General features: G+C 37.6%; 1 protein-coding gene across 5 annotated transcripts in view; it reads right to left on the bottom strand.

Moving 5' to 3' along the window:
* LOC105019405 (cadherin-18) overlaps window positions 1-12732 on the bottom strand; it is a 266296-nt gene that overhangs the window by 148562 nt on the left and 105002 nt on the right. For 3 of the 5 annotated variants that reach the window (XM_010885566.3, XM_034289192.1, XM_020041621.2), the window contains exon 1: window positions 819-1022. The exons of the other annotated variants lie outside the window; for them this stretch is intronic. The gene's annotated coding sequence lies outside the window, so the exon portion shown is untranslated. Of the gene's footprint in view, window positions 1-818; window positions 1023-12732 lie in introns of those variants that run through there. 5 annotated transcript variants of the gene reach the window in all.

The raw sequence follows: 12732 nt of genomic DNA, 5'->3' as shown, positions 1-12732 counted from the left end.
TTTTTTTTTTTTATCTGGCAACCCATTGTAAATACAATTTTACCTATATAAAACAACCTATATTTTAGCATTAGGCAATGGCAACCCTCGTCCTAGAGTCCTTCAGACAGTTCATGTTTTTAATTTAACCAACATGGAAAAGTAGGTGTCTTTAATTTAGTCAATCAATGAATTGATCAATTAGCTTTGTTGATCTGACATAGTACCTAGTCAGGACAAACCCCTGCATTACCTGCAATTGCCCACCCCATTGTATTTCCAAACCATTTAATAATCCATTCCAACCGAAGGATCTGTAACCTGCTCTTTTTCTCTTATTAAACAAATATATATGAAAAAAAAAAAATCTATTTCAGAGAAAGTCGGAATCGGATTCAGAGAAATACCTCTGCTAATAAAAGGATCATAAATCAATGAGCGGAGTCCAGTTTCCTGCAGTGCATTTCTATCTGTCTGTCTACAGCTACAGTAACGCTGCCCATGCATCAGATGAATCAGATATCCTAACTCACAGTCCCCTACAGCATCTGTAGAAGTGGCAGTAGTAGCAATCCATAACTCCAGCAAGGAAGAGTGAGGGAGGTTTACAGCGTGTACACCAGGGGAGACTGAGGCACAGCCAGTGAGCTGCGAGTGCACTCATTAACACCAAATTTTGCTACTTGCAATAAACCCCACTCGCTTTCTTCGTCACTCCCTCTCTCACTTCATTTTCTCTTTCTCTGTGTCTCTATCTGTCTCTCTCTCTCTCTCTCTCTCTCTCTACCACACACACACACGCCTAAGAAACAGCTGAAAGTGTTTTAAATGTTCCATACCTGGTGGGACCTTTGACAGGCATGGCAGCTGTCGGCTCATGAAGAGGAGTAAGAAGGACTTTCTGTGCATCCCTCATAATATTCTCTTATTTCCTTATTCTCTCTCTTTCTACCTCCGTCTGTCTCTCTGGGGCAGTGCTTAGTGTTCGGCTAGCGGAAAGCCCACTCTCGATCGCTCTCTCTCTCACTGTTCGTGAATGTGAGCAGTGGAAGGAGGCAGTGTGTGAGTGTGTGTGTGTGTGTACGGTATGAGCCATCCTCCAATCCTGCCTGACTACGGCTCTACGGCTGCAGCAGCTTCTCAATGAGAATATCTCTGATTGGTCAAATATGTACTTACTACACGTCTGTCAGGCTTGCCCCAGCCAATAATATCACAGTCTTTCACACTACCCTCCTCTCACTGTATCCATGTCTCCCTGTGTGTCTGTCCGTTTCTTTCTCTATCTTGGTTTCGTGCTAACTATATTAATCCAGATCTCTCTTTCTTTCATTCATTCCCACTATTTTGTCTCTCACTGTAAGGCAGACTAAGTCTAAGGTACCCTAGGTGTAGCTGTGCTCACCTCTAAATTGATCAGTACTTTTGCTGTTATTGGCTCCAAAGGGTAACTTCGGAAGGAATAATGAATAGAGGAGTGAAAAAGAAGGAAGGTGGAGGAGAGGAGGAGATCCTCAGAAAAGGCAGAGAAAGAGAGAGAGGCCATTAAGGGATCAGGTAGTTGGGTGGAGGAGGATGGAGGGATCAGGTAGTTGGGTGGAGGAAGAGGATGGAGATGGAGGGATAAAACAGGAGACTGATCTAACTAAAGAGATTGCTTAGTGAAGAGACACATTAGACTCCAAAAACAACCAGCAAGTCATGGACCATGATGAGAGACAGAAGGGGGCTAACAGAGAACACACATGAACAGCCTTTCAAAAACGTTTTATTCCAGTTCTCTCAGACTAGACCAGACCAGAGAAAAATACTAATGTATCTAATTTATTAGAGTTAATCAGCATACTACTGGATAAACCTTTCCAAAATGTAGGCTCTGTGTTTGTATATAAACCCCAGATGTATTCAAGTGTAGTATTAAAGTAGTAAGGTTAAAAACACTAATATTATTGTAAATGGTCACTGGTTATTTTGGGTAAAGGTTTAACCCCTTTTTACCCCAATCACTTCTGCAACCATTTGATTGAATCTGCGGACTAGGTTAGAAAATGAATGGAGGTTATTGATGGTTTACTGATGGCGGTCAATAAGCTGCTTATTTGCAGTCATACATGATTGTTAAGCCAGGAGTAGTAGTTTTAAAGACAAGGTGTATTGATCTAAGGTTTCTTTCACACCATGGTATCCATTCCCCTGATGATTCCCTTATGATAGCTCTCTAAATTACCTCACCAGCTCTCAGCTAATTGAGGAAGAGGACAATATATAATGACTTTGTTTCTCATCTGTAGTGTAATACTGAAAACGTTGACGCTGAAATGAGTAATGACTGGACACAAGGTTAACCACAAAGCTTTTTGTTATAAACTCCACTCAAGTGTCTACATTTGTCCATTTTGTTTTTCAAGACAAATCACAAACTGCCGCTTGATTTGAAACAAGGGCATCCGCTCTAGGCACTCTGTTAGAGCCCACAGTGTCTGAGCTGGTGTGGCCACAAAGTAAAAAAATAATATATATATGAACGTGTTATAACATGGTTGTGGGGTGGTTCCCTTCCATACAAAACACGTGTGTCAATTAATCACAACTAAGCAGAACAGAGAGATTATGCAGTTGGCTGAATCTCATTTCAAGCTGCTGGTTTGTGGTTTGGGTGGGTGTATGCGTGGGACATGCTGGGGACACAGACAAATGGCCCATAGTGGGTTCCAGCTCCAGTGGAGCTATAGGGAGACACATCACCAGGCTGGTATACATTATTTGTTTTCCTCTCATAAGTCCTCAGATGTATGTGTTGCTGGACAAGCATCAAGGTGTCATTGTATTCTTCCATTAAAAATCCATACACTATTGTTTCACTGCAGTAACTGAGGAAATGCAATGCATACTGTTATCCATGGGCACAGATCAATCAAATAAGAAGAAATCTGCTATTCAGACATTTTTACTCTGCAAAAATATGCCTACTAGAAATATCAGTTATCTATGAAATAATGTTTACCATACAAAAATGCTGATTAATAGGATGCACATATTTCCCATCCAAACCAAAACAACAACAGATAATGGTGCACGGGATAATTGAAGGGGATGTCAAGGCAGTGTGCTCACTATTTTCTATGAACATTTGCTCAAACTGTGACTAAAGACATAATCTCCCCAAATGACAGGAAAATAGAATAATGTAAACTCAACATATTTTTCATTAATTGATTCATCATCATACTATATTTGATGTACAACAGTTAATTCTGAGTAGTTAGAAACATGTTGTGTGTCTCGGAAACTCCTACAATTACTGCCATAAATTCCAGCTTTGGTTGCAAAGTCTGTTTTTTGTTTTGTCTTATGAAATAGGAATTGCAGTTTTTTGAAGTTACGGTTAGGTCCGGAAATAATTGGACACTGACAGAAGTTTTGTTATTTTGGCTCTTTCCCAAAGTATATTCAGTTAAATAATGAATATCGGCTTAAAGTGCAGTCTCTCAGCTTTTATTGGGGGTATTCATATCCAAATTGGACGAATGGTTTAGGAATTACAGCTCTTTAATATGTAGCCCTCTCCTTAACAAGGGACCAAAAGTAATTGGACAATTGACTCAAAAGCTGTTTTTTGGACAGGTGTGAGCTATTCCTTTATTCATTCTACAACTCCAGACCTTTTTCATTTGGAATTTACATTTGAAAGCTCTTTCTGTGAACCAGCAACATGAGGTCTAAGGAGCTCTCATTGCAAGTGAAACAGGCCATCCTTAGGCTGCAAAAAACCTCAGAGAGATTAGGAGTGGCCAACTCAACAGTTTGGTACATTCTGAGAAAAAAAGAAAGCACTGGTGAACTCTGCAACACAAAAAGGCCTGGACATCTACAGAAGACAACAGTGGTGGATGATCGTAGGATCCTTTCCATGGTAAAGAAAAACCCCTTCACAACATGCAGCCAAGTGAAGAACACTCCAGGAGGTAGGCATATCATTATCCAAGTCTGCCATAAAGAGAAGGCTTCACAATAGCAAATACAGGGGATTCACAACAAGGTGCAAATTGAAAGGCCAGATTTTGCCAAAAAACATCTAAAAAAGCCTGCGCAGTTCTGGAACAGCATGTTTTGGACAGAAGAAACTAAGATCAAACTTTACCAGAATGATGGGAAGAAAAAAGTATGGAGAAGGCTTGGAACGACCTGAAGCATACCACATAACCTGTAAAACACACTGGAGGCAGTGTGATGGCATGGTCATACATGGATTCCAATGGCAGTGGGTCACTAGTGTTTATTGGTGATGTGACAGAAGACAGAAGCAGCCGGATGAATTCTGATGTGTATAGGGATATACTGTCTGCTCAGATTCAGCTAAATTCAGTGAAGTTGATTGGACAACATATCCCTTTACAGATGGACAATGACCCAACAAAAATATTGACAAGGTATTAAAAATGAACGTTTTATTAATGATAGTGTTAATTTGTCCATTGTGGCGGCGCACAGTATCTAAATATGTCCGGACCTAACCATTTTTTTTTATTGGTTTACATTTTTTCTTACTGCTGGTGGGTCTTGATCCCAAGTTAACCTTGGGTTGGGACCGCACAGCTGGTCCAAGATCGTACCAGTTGTTTGTTTTTATTTTCCCACCATAAATCCCTTTTTGATCTGAGAAAGACAACCAACATTGCAGAAGTTGCAATTACTACGTGCTGGTTTGTGAAAATGAGGTGCTTGCTAAATTTTGGTTTGTAAATTTCTCTCTGGCAGATGATTACAGGACAGAGCTTGCTTCCCTTTAGCAAGCAACCATTATCTTTGTGGGAGCTCCTGCAGCAAAAAAGACAGACGTTTTTCATTTGCACTCATCACTGAATGGATCACCGTCAGAGAGCAGGGCAGGTAAAGCGTTTCAAGAGAAGCATTCTGCCCCGCTGACATTTTGTCCCCACTGGCACAGGGCTCCGACCATGTAAGCACCTGTAGAAGCTTAAAACAAATTAGCATTGCAATTCAGACAGGAAACCGAGTGAGTGTTGGTTAGCGACGTGTCAGCTGACATTGGGGATTACTAGTATCAGATTCCGTGATGGCTATTTAATCATCAGGTTACTCACTCAGTCTGATGTGTGCTGGTCTTACTAACATTCCTGTGCGAATCCACCCACTACCCCTGCCTCCACCTGTTTGGTTCTGTGTTCTTTTCATGGGGGGGATCGGTACTGCATACCTTACTCATTGCCAGTGGAGATTGCTATTAATGATACTGAGACGGAGCATTGTGGGAGCAAGGAGTAGAGCATTCCCAGTTTGACTGGATCGTGGTGTGACATAGGGAGCGAGACAGAAAGCTGGAGCTCAAAATTACTCTAGTACTGCTCTGAGTAGCATTCACTTCACGTGGTCAGGTAATGCCTAGCTCACATATATTTGTAGGATATGTGCATGTTTCAGCTTGTTGATTAAGCTGTTATTTAGTTTGCTATATACCTTCATTAAAAAAATCATGAAACACACAGGTGAAATGAAGGTAACTTACAGAGATTAGGAATACAAACAGCAAGTTTACAGTGAGACTTATTCTGATGTTCATTTAAGAGCCAATTCATTCATTTGTATTTACAGAGAACGAGAATTTGGAGATGCAGTTATTTCTGCTTTGATTAGAGGTTTTTAGAAGAGTGCGGAATGGCGGAGCGATGACAGGGATTTCAGTTTTAACTCCTTTCACATAGAGTAGAGTGAGGCCATTTTACTTTACTGTGAGGGATCCAGATCAAGTGAAGAGAGCTGCGATCTCAAGTTGCCCAGATGATCTCAGGTCTTGGACAAATAGTAGGTGTTCCATGGGACATTATTTTAGGTAGCTCAATTGTAAAAAATATTGCAATTCCCGGGGAGAAAAAAAAACACTATTATCTTGGGATTCCATCATTGTCCACGTGGGATCAAATTACATTATGAAATCCATCTCTAAGTAGTTGGAACCTCATTTTACGAAGCTGATTGAGTCTCTAATAGACAACAGACTAAGACTAAACCAATCATTTCTGGACTTTACCTTCACTTCACTGTGGTATTGAACACTTCATTAGACTCTTAGCATTTTATAATTGGTTACAGTGTTACTGCAATTCCATAATAGAAACATTTAGACAATTTCAATACTTTCTGGCAGTATAGCAGTATATGAAGATCTACTGTTATATGTTAGTTAAACTACTCAGTAGTAAAAAAGCGTAAAGTTTTTGCATGTTTATTTCCAGAAAGGCTTAACTTCATGTAATGATGAACATGGACGAAAATAACATTTAAGCAAAACAGGTCCTACTCAAAAATAGTTATTATTCATTTAATTTGTATTTTAAGCAGCAATTCTGCAACATTAATGGATTCTGATTGGTTCTGTTTTTATATCTATTCCTCTTCAATTTAGAAGCAGTACATGAGTAGAAATTGTGCAATTCAGAGTAATCCCTTGGAGGTTCCATTTATACTCAGCATTGACCTTGAATATCTCTCTAATGTGCAAAAATCTAGCTCAGATGCACATGTTCTTATTGTACCTTTAGGCTTAAATTGGGGTCAAAGTTGACTCAGCAGGAAAACATTGTTCTCCCTCAGAAATGCTACATTAACCTTGATCAGTGTTACTCTAGGCTAAATGCTGAGAAATAACAAATATTGATCTTCACTGTCTTCTCTTGAATTTGTTAAGATCAATCAGGGGAATCTTGAAATATCGATGCACTTGACTGTCACTTCTAGACTCCATTTTGAAATGTTAGGATAGGACAATGACTGTAACTTTGTCCATACCAAAATATGGTCAGTGTTGACACATACAAATGCAATGGTATAAGGCTGTAACATAAAAAAATGTGGAAAAATGGATCTGAATATTTTCAAAATGCACTGTTAGGAATATTGCCAAGTGACAAAGATCTTTTGAGGATCAATTCATTTACTAAGCTGAACATAAATGTTCTGCATTTTAGTCATGCATGTTTCCAATTCACTGCTTTCTACCTCAATACAGATAATACAATTATACATTCAAACTTACAGTCTGTCAAATGTGTCATCCTATCTGATTAATTACTCCCTTAAGAAAATTAAAATACCCTAAAGAAGAATGTCTCATTAGCTTACACAATTGTTTGTGTTCTTCTTGTCATGGAAGACTCCTTGCTTCAAAATAGATATATTGATTCATTGTTACAGTGGACAAGCCAAGTGTTGATTTGTCAAGATTTATTTACATACAAGGGAGAGAAAACGAAAACAATTATACCCAATGCTAGGCTGAGTGAGCAGTCAAGTTCCATGTGCACTATTTTACACCTAAGTGGCGTTGTATGTCTGCTGACATCAGCACACATTTAATTAAGCAATTCAACTGGTTTTCTGCAGAGGAGTAAATAATCTAGGCTAGCACCCTAAACTTCCATATAGGCTGGCATCCCCATACATGGGGAGTTCATGCTAATGTTCTTCAATTCAACCATTGTTGGCATACATTTAGACATTTTGTAAATGAGTATTGACCATCAGCCCAAAATAATTGGGAGAGAAAATGTTTGATTAACATTGTTGCAAATGACAGGGCCAGTGATATCCAGACTGCACTTACCCTCAGGCCCTACCTCTACAGCTTCAGAGTCCAAGCCAATGATGCCGACTGGGAGGGACAACATCCTTGGGCATTTGGTTGGCTTAAGTATAATTATTAATTTGTCAGTCAATGTTAGTATGTAACTAATGTTAGTAAAAGTATTCAGTGCTATCGAGAAGGTTAACAAGGTTATTAAACAGAATAACCTTGTTAACCAACAGCCAATCAATGATGCTCTAACACTTAAACCCAATCACAATGATACACTAACACCAACAGCAAATCAGAGTGATACCCTAAACACCAGTGCCAACATAACTTTGTTAAAGCTGCACTAGATAAGATTTATTCAGGAAATAAAAATTGCCAGTCAGTTCCTCCCTTGTCTACTACAGCATACACTACGAAAACGGCAGAGCGAAAGAAGACTTAGACCAACTCTCTGTAGCTAGCTACCAGGAACCCTAAGCAAAAGCTAAGCAAAGCTAAGAAGAACGCTTTTTTTTGGAACAGGTAATTCCATTGTTCATATTTTCATTCGGAACATGATTTTCTATCGGGCATTGGTGCGGCATGCTGTAATTGTTTACATATCCTACATATTTTTACAAATTTAACCAATACATTTGTCTAACAACAGTACTGTAACTATCTGGCCAAAACATTACCACCACGCAGCCAAATCTAAAAGAGAATGTCTAAATATGTGTAGGAGTGAAGTAATGGCTGATTGGGACTAGGTGATAAATTAAAAAGATGTGACATAATTAAATACCTGTGTTGAATGTGGCCTAGTCATGAATTAAAACATTAAACAATAAAATGTTCATGACCTGACTTGTAAACAGTTACCTAACTACCAAATGTAACTATAAGCTGTGTGCACAATTATTAGGCAACTCGTATTCCTCAAGATTTATTTTACTGTTGAACAAACACAATGCTCTCAGTCAATCCAAAATATAATTAAACCTCAAACCTGAATGTTTAACAAAGGAAAAGTGCACAATTATTAGGCAACAATAAGAGTGCACAATTATTAGGCAACTAAATTCACTTGTTTATTCTAAATGTTTAGAGTAAGTGCAACAAATAAGACAAAAAAATAAAAATCCATGATCGATATATAATTTCAGTGTAAATCTCTTTTTTGGCCCAATTTACCTGAGGTCATGAAGCTTCCTAATAATTAGGCACACCTTGTGAAAATGAAACAATCCAATGAGCTTTCAAGTTTATATGGTTTGGAGTTGGAAAATGTGCATAGAAATAATAATACGATCAGAATACTCACTTGCCTAATAATTGTGCACACAGTGTATTGTGGTCTTTGTTGTGGAAGGCTTACTATTATAAATTAGTTAACATACATATTTTTTTAAACCACAAACATGTTGGCTGACATTAATTAACTACTGTCAGCTGTTTCTTTGTTTTGAGGCTAAACCAAAAAAGATAAGTAGCCAGAGAAAAAGCTGCATTCCAGAATGTGTCTTTTTGTGGCATCCTTTCACAAGCTGCAAAGCTTGTGGTATTTATTTATTTATTTAACCATTATGTAAATAGCAAAATCAAGCTGAGACCAAGGTCTCTTTTACCGCTGAGCCCTGTGTTAGAAAAAGTACATTTAAAGGAAGGAAAGGAAGCATACACATTAAAATAGCAGTTGCAGTTCACAATGAAAGGATTTGTACCAAACATTTCAACTGCTTTATAGGCATCGGGACTTCTAACTTAAGTTCATTTTGCAAGCCATTCCAAGAATATGGGGTATGGTAGTCAAAAGCTCTTTTACATGACTCGTGTGAAATTATCGTATGAATGTACGCTTTGTTATAAGTTAAATGTGTTTAGAAAACAACAGAACATCAGTTTGTATTTGTTTGCAGGAAATCACGTTCACAGGAAATCACGTTCGGTCAAAGCTCGCAACAGTAATTAGCCGTCACGCTTTCTGTATACATTTTGTGATGAGATGAGAAAGGAAACATCCATGAGACTGCCGATACTGCGATACCATTCAATAAATGATTGCATTATTCTCTCCCTTGGCTTGATGGGTACGTTATTAACAAAATTAACCACTATACAATGTCTGTATTCCTACACTCAGAATAAGCTCTAGTACTATCAAGTCGTCTCAGCCCATCTGATTAACTGCTGTTTTTACAATGAAATTATCTGGTGAGACATTTCTGCAAGATAGCCCTACATACAAATATCAGCTCTATAATAGACTGAATTCAGAGGATTCAGTACTGAAGCAGAAACATGCATATACTGTATATCACATCACCATAATCTAGCAATGACATAAGTGGATTTCACAACTGCATTTCAATATAGAGAGGCATGATTTATTTTTATAAAATAAATCAATTGTAATGTTCTTAACCAGTTCTAAAAATGATTTTTTTAAATGAAAGCTTGTCATCCTACCAGATTCCAAGGTATTTGTATAAGGTAAAATTATCTACAACAGAAATGTCAATCATAATAATTCTGAGAACATCTAAAACTAGATTTTGGGACCTTGAGAATTGGAAAAACTTAGTTGTATGTGCATTCAGCACCAACCTAAGATCTACAAGTTAATTATGTAGGATTTGGAAATAAGACTGTAAGTGTGCAAAGACTTGTGCGGCAGAGGGAGTCGATGTGTGTTGTACATCGGCATAAAAATATAAGTTTCTCACCAAATTACAGATATCACTAGCACACAGCCAAATGAGTAACATACATAAAATTGAACCCTGGGGAACTCCTGTCAACCTCATCTCTTATAATACCCTGAGTTATTTCGCTGTGATTATTCTGAATCCACAAGCAGGTGTCCATGGCCAGGCCTAATTAGGGCAGTTTCATCAAAAAGATGGAGTGATCAACTGTATCAAAAGCCCAAAAGCCTTTGACTGGTCAGTAAATAAAGCAACACAATGTTATTTCTCATCATTGGCTTTGGCAATGTCATTAACAACTAATGCAATTGCTGTAATAGTACCATGCCCTGATCTAAAACAAAATGCTATTTTTCAGTAAAAAAGAGACAACTGTATGCTTACTTAAAATGTTTGCAACCCTGATAGTTCAGACATTATTATGTAGGTCACTAGTATCCCCACAATTATGTAGTGGCACCACATTGGCAATTTTCCGGAGTTTAGGAATGACCCCAGATATGACAGTATGGTTGAAAATGTGTTAGAGCTCAAGAGATGAAGGGAGCTGCAGTAGCCAAGCTGGATCAAATCCTTTGGATTTCCTGATGTTGATTCCGAACAAAGCATCTTCAACTTATTTTTCTGTGAACAGGCTCAGTCCCAAATGTTGACTATTACCAACCGTGTTCCCTAAGGATTTCTCTATTTTTATTTATTGTTTTTTTCATTTGAAGTAGGCAATTACGTTTTATCAAAAAGATGGCCTGCAGCAATGGAGCGGTGATTGAAGGCCTCAACAATAATGTTTACACATTTAGATGAAAAGTAGGGAACTGGCACCAAAATTGTGAAGTGTCCTTTAAGGTTTAATTAATTCCAGATTTTGAGTATATTTTTTATCAAATAAAACTATATAAGGGATTGGTATCCTTCAAAATTGCCCTTCAGTTAAATAAAACTAGATAGTATTGGGCTACATATGAAAACAAGCCTTTCTCACAATAACAATTAACAATATTACATCAAATGCCTACCACTAGTATTTAAATGTATCTTAAAGTTTTCAACTAAGCTTTATTGCTTCAACATTTGGCAATGCACTCTGTTTAATTATTGGTATTTTTTGGAGGTACATTTTTTGATCCTTCAATTTCATGTATAGTGAAAAGGCAGCAATTTTGGATGCAATCATGGAAAATGGATATGGCTATTGTTTTTTTTATCATGCTTGCCCAATTAAAGGAAAATATAGGGCTGATTAAGTCACTGGCAAATTATACATAACGAACTTGATTGAAAGCCCAGGGCCAGTTGCCATGGCATTTAAGCAACTTAAGGAACAGAGCTGTTGCTGATTGCAGGAAGAGATTTTTTTTTGCATGTGACATCTTGACAAAAGCATCTTTCCATGGAAACCCATTAAGATACTACCCTGCACTCTGTTTAGCGAGCTAACGTTCCACTCCGCAACATTTCTTATCAACAGATTTTCTCAGAAAATGCATTTGACTCAGAAACAAATGCTGAATAATGATCATCAACCGTGATCAACTGAATATGAATGTTTTATATCCTCACTATTGACTACTGAAATTCACAATTCATTACCCAAATGTTATGTTTGTTTATTGTTATTATGTGATGATGGAATAGCATCCAGTGATTCACTGTACCCTTTGAATCCTTCAGCCAATCAATACTGCGTCCATGTGGTTTGACTGCAGATGAAATCTAAGTCGGGTCTTTGGGACAGGGGCAGAGAGGCACACAAACCACAATGCCATTGAATAACCTGTAATAATAGCTGTATCCAAGACTGGATGTCTGATGACGTCTCAAACCATTAAGGGATTCCATATGGAGAAGTAAGTGCATACATTTCAAAATATAGGTATATAATTGGTTGTATTCTTAAAAGATATCTAAGAACAATCAGAAATGATTTGTAAACAAACAATAATTCTATACTGTTTTTATACTGTTTAAATGGCAGATGACGTTTGCATATTCTCTGTTTACCTCAAAGTGAAATGGTATATTCTATGAATGGCAGAGGTAATGTTTCATTGGTATTGAAACTTGAAACAAAAATCAACAAAACCACTATGAAATATAATTGATTCTGGAGAGAGGGCGCCAGTTATTGAATAACTTCTATACTCCCATCTTGTGTTATCATCGGATTCAAGTAATACATTTTCTTCCACAAAAACAAGCAATGTCTGTGGACTAGATATATAAAGCAACTAGTTTTTTATGGAAAAAATAATGTATTAATTCATATGCAGTGCACATGCAGTAGCATTACTGTATGATAAAGGATGTGTAGTGTATCCTACACCACCCACACAAAAACATCAATATAGGGAATATAAGAGAAATGCAATTATTTCGCATCAGATTGCAGTTGTAGGCCTACAGTGTGAGGATTATGAAATCCAAGGATCCAATTAGAATAATCTCCTTTCACAACACAGTCCCAGTCAGTCT

Source organism: Esox lucius, chromosome 21, assembly GCF_011004845.1.
Source record: "Esox lucius isolate fEsoLuc1 chromosome 21, fEsoLuc1.pri, whole genome shotgun sequence".
Lineage (NCBI taxonomy): Eukaryota > Metazoa > Chordata > Actinopteri > Esociformes > Esocidae > Esox > Esox lucius.
This window is presented reverse-complemented; position numbering and strand designations above follow the sequence as displayed.